The 4,621-nt window shown below is 31.6% G+C and overlaps 1 pseudogene; it reads left to right on the top strand.

Moving 5' to 3' along the window:
- Nucleotides 1-895: 895 nt before the first annotated feature.
- Nucleotides 896-2,901, top strand: LOC125807246 (uncharacterized; annotated as a pseudogene).
- Nucleotides 2,902-4,621: the final 1,720 nt, after the last annotated feature.

Below are 4,621 nucleotides of genomic sequence, written 5' to 3'. Positions count from 1 at the left end.
TTTTGTTGGTATAATTGAATATAAGGTTGTATTTGTGGAGGTTCAGTTGGGGTGGTAGAAGTACACATATTCTATATTCTTAACTTGTGTTTAGGAGTTCACTTGTTGAGTACCGTGTGGTTTGGTACTCACCCCTTGCTTCTACATTTGTGAAGGTTATATGCTCAGAGCTTCATGATACTCTCCATTATCTACTTATCCAAGGCTTCCTATGGAGATTTGTTAGGTAGCTGATTGTATTTTGAGCAGACCTTTTTATTCCTATTTATGATCTTGTTCTACTTTAGAGACAACATCATTTGAGACTTGTTTATTTCTTTCAAATCTATTGTAATACATTAGAGACTTGTAAACGTGACAACCAGGTTTTGGGAGTATATTTAATTTAATTAAGAATTTCCATATTATTTTATAGTATTAGACTTTTATTTTTGCTTTACTGCCGCATTTATCGTATTACCTGGGTTTTAGGCTGACTTGTGTTGGTGGGATATGAGGAGTGTCATCCATCCATTTTTGGGTCATGACACATATTTTTGTTTTTTTCTTAAAAAGAAAGTAGATGTAAATGAAAATTCAAAAGTGCACACAGTTAAATGTGTAGTAATGATAAACTATGATATAGATAGTTCAAACTTTTCTTACTACTAAAGTTTGGATAACTCAAATTCAAAATTAATTTAGATTTTCATGATTGGTTACATATTTTTGTGTTGGATTAACATCATTTACATTTTCTATTAGAGATGTTTATTATAATGACACTAATAGATTTTACCATTTCTTTCACATGACAGATGAAGGTGAAGATTCATATATGTACACCATTAAAAACCACTTTACGGGTTGGTGGGTGTATGACTGCTGAACTATGTTAATGGACATATAGCTTATTATGAGTTCTGACTATTGCAATGGAGATGAAAATTCAATTATTCAGATGAGGCAGTGTATGAAAAAGTTTAAAGTCAATGATAAAAAGGTGAAATTTGGGTTCAAGTTTGGCCTTATTTTGAGACAAGTATAATACTTTTGTCAACTGATTCAGATATATATAACCTTGTCTATGAAATACCTTACAGTAGAGAAGTGGAAATATTTGTTGAGCAGACGAAAGAGGACCAATGGAACTATGATATAGCTGATTCAGAGGGCAACCCACAACAAGGCGCAAAAGATTTGGTAGATTTGAATATATTAGAGAAAAGTGATGAGAGTGATGCCACATGTGAATAACGTGAGTCATTTATCGACTCTAATTATTTCTTTGAAGAAAATGATATGATTTTTGATAAAATGATTGACTGTAATGTAGAATGAGTTGGCCTTAATGGGAGAAATAGAGAAAATCAAGTTAAAGAAAAAACAATGGAGGTTAGAGTTGCCTCAAACATGATGGGTATGTTTCCCAATGACACTTAAGAAAATGATTGTGCTACATCATATGAGGATTTAATGAGTTTTCATGGAGATTATGATGATGAAGATTCTAAAAGATCCACTGTTTTTACTCCAACTAGGAATTTGGAGGATCCAAAATTTAAGTTTATGCTTAATTTTATTTTCGGCAATAGCAAAGAATTCAAGTGAGCAGTTGAGTTACATGTTGTGTTACAAAAAAAAAAAGATATCAAGTTTAAGAAGAACGAAAGTACAAGGTCAAAGGTAATTTGTAAGGTGTCTAGTTGCAAATGGTTCATATTTGCATCAAAGTCTAATCACAATGAACCTTTCAAAGATCAAGACAATAGGCCCATCTATTCCAATGTCAAACAAAGAGATAACAAGACTATTGACTCTGGAGTTTAGCTAAGAAGTCTGTTGAAGAATATAGAATAAATCCAAGTTGGGGAGTAAAAGACTTGCAAACTCAAGTGATGAGGACTCATAATTGTAGTATTACTCGAACCCAAGCTTATATGGCAAAGAGGAAGACATTAGATCTAATTACACAAACTAAAGAAGAGCAGTTTGATATGTTATGGGATTACTGTGCTTAGCTAATGAGGGGTAATCTAGAAACAACGTGTATTTTGAAGCTAGATGAAAATAAAAAAACAATGGTTAATGGTAAAAAATGGTTTTTGAGATTTTATATATGTTTTGTAACTTGCAAATAGGGGTTTTTAGCAGGATGTCGACCTATAATAGGGGTTGATGGATGTCATTTGAAAGGGCACCAACAGGGGAGTCAACTATTGACAGCGGTAGGCATTGATGGAAACAACAACATATATCCTATTGCATTTGCAATTGTAGAAGGTGAACTAAAGGAAACATGGAAGTGGTTTCTAAAGCTTCTTGATGAGGACCTATGAATATCACTAAACGCTTTTGCATGGACTTTCATTTCTCATAAACAAGAGTTTAATTCCAACATTTGATGAGATAAGGCCAGATGTTGCGCACAGATATTGAGTGAGACATCTACACAACAATTTCAAAACTGAAGGTTTTGGAGGATAAGCACTAAATGATATCCTATGGAAAACTGCTAGGGCAATTACAAAGCCTGAATTCTCCAAGTATTTGAAAGAGATGGAAAAAATAGATTTAAAACCCCCTGAATGGTTTATTAATAAACCACCTAGTCACCAGTCAAGAGATTTTTTCTCTTCTTTTCCAAAATGTGATGTGTTAATAAATAATTTGTGTGAGTCATTCAATAGTGTACTTCTACATGATAGAGACAAGTATATTTGGACAATGATTGCATAAATTAGGATCTATATGTTGTCCAGACTTCAAAAGAACAGAGATAAAATGATGAAGTATTGCTAGAGAATCTGTCCAAAAATCATGTTGAAACTAGAAAAAAATAAGGCTAAAGCGATTGAATGTATTGCCACTAATCAAAATTACAGAATATGTCCAAGAAGCCAAACATGGGTCGGCAGATGATCAAAATTGGTAAAATAGACGTCAAGAATCACCTCCAAGTCACATTCTCTAAACGTTGTTCAGGACTTTTCAAGAAACCTAGTGAACTATGTAGAATATGCGGGGTTGAAATTGCCATTATAATTTTCTCCCATTCAAGAAAAGCTTACTCCTTTGGGTATGCTAATGTTGAGTCCATTAATGATAGGTTTCTTTCACGAAATCCTCTTCCAATCTACAACACTTCATATTTTTGAGCTTCATAATAAACATGTAAATGTTTGTGAGCTGAACTTGCAACTCACTCAAATTATTGATGAAGTTGAAGGTGAGAAGAAAAAGAGTGAAACATTTGACCAAATATTTTTGGGAAGCCCCTATAGGTGATGACTCATGCAAGAATAGTACTTATTCATCTTTCTTGGCTGAGAATGATGTTGGGATTTTTAGTAATTATGATCTCAAGCCTGTTATGGATGCTACAAATTATCCTCATAACCATACTTTTGTTTTTGATCATCATGGGTTCTTTTAATTCTTTTCCTTTTCCTCATCTTTTGGTTAAATTAATCTAGCCATAATCTCCTATGTTGTATTATTTAATATATATGTTACATTATTAATTAAAATGACATAAATATAGTGATACCTTCTTAATTTCTATCATGTTACTATTTAACAAGACCAATTTAAAACATACACTACGATAATATAGAGATTCTTTCAGTTAATTAGTTCCACTTATTTATTGTCAATTACATGTAGCTATCTTCTAGGTAATAATAAATAAAATTTCTATAACTACCCAATTGGTAAATAAGTGGAATTTGCTAAAATTCTTGTGAACTTTTTCTACATGCTTTAAGCAGATTGAGTGACATTACTTTTGAGATACTACAAGCCGAAGGTGAAGTTGATTGTGAATTTACGTTATGTTTTTTAGGAAAATTACATTCTCTTCTATGTACTTGAGATAATGAAATACATCCTCGTAGAACAGTGGTAACACAAACTTTAGTGAACAGTGAACTCACTCGACAACGTTAAATCACATGTGTTTTTTTAAAGTGCCAGAAGAATAGTACAAGATCAGAAAAATTGTATATGAAAAAAATGAGAAAACGCTTCTCTATTTATACCCAAATAAAGATAGTATAACATGTGTTATTGTGTCTTATAATCAGAAATATCACAATTCTTCGAAAGAGTCACAACCACCCTTCAATATAAAACTATGCTATTCAAATTACATTTTTCAGAAAAAATACTTTATTTCTTATTTACACATTTTAATATCCAACAATAATCACCTTATAAAGCTTTGCAATGACTCTTTTGTTACATATCTCATGGACCTATAATTAATAATTACAAAAGTTTTACTCTTTGTTAACTCTATCTTCTACTTGGTAGTAACATTTGTTTTTAGAAATATTTTTTAGGGTTTTGCCCTAATTTTCTTGCCTCATTTGAAGTTTATTTTTTCGTAAAAGAAAAGACAAAACATTACCATAAATATAAGGAAAATATATTTTTCTTCCATATTTGGTTTATTCTTTCCTTAGGGAGAAATTCTGGAATCCTATAAATTGAAGATCCCTATTCTCAAAGCAAATCAGAACAGAATCCACAATGTAGTTGTTTAGAGAGTTTTGTTTATGGAGAGATTTTCTCTCTACAGTTTCGATGCTTTTAATTAGTTTTAATTATGTAGGCCAATTGGTCATATCAATAATAATAT

The sequence above is a fragment of the Solanum verrucosum genome, unplaced genomic scaffold (genome assembly GCF_900185275.1).
Source record: "Solanum verrucosum unplaced genomic scaffold, falcon-dt-bn FXZP01000153.1, whole genome shotgun sequence".
NCBI lineage: Eukaryota > Viridiplantae > Streptophyta > Magnoliopsida > Solanales > Solanaceae > Solanum > Solanum verrucosum.
The sequence above is the reverse complement of the archived record's forward strand: the minus strand, read 5'-3'. Positions and strand labels throughout refer to the sequence as shown.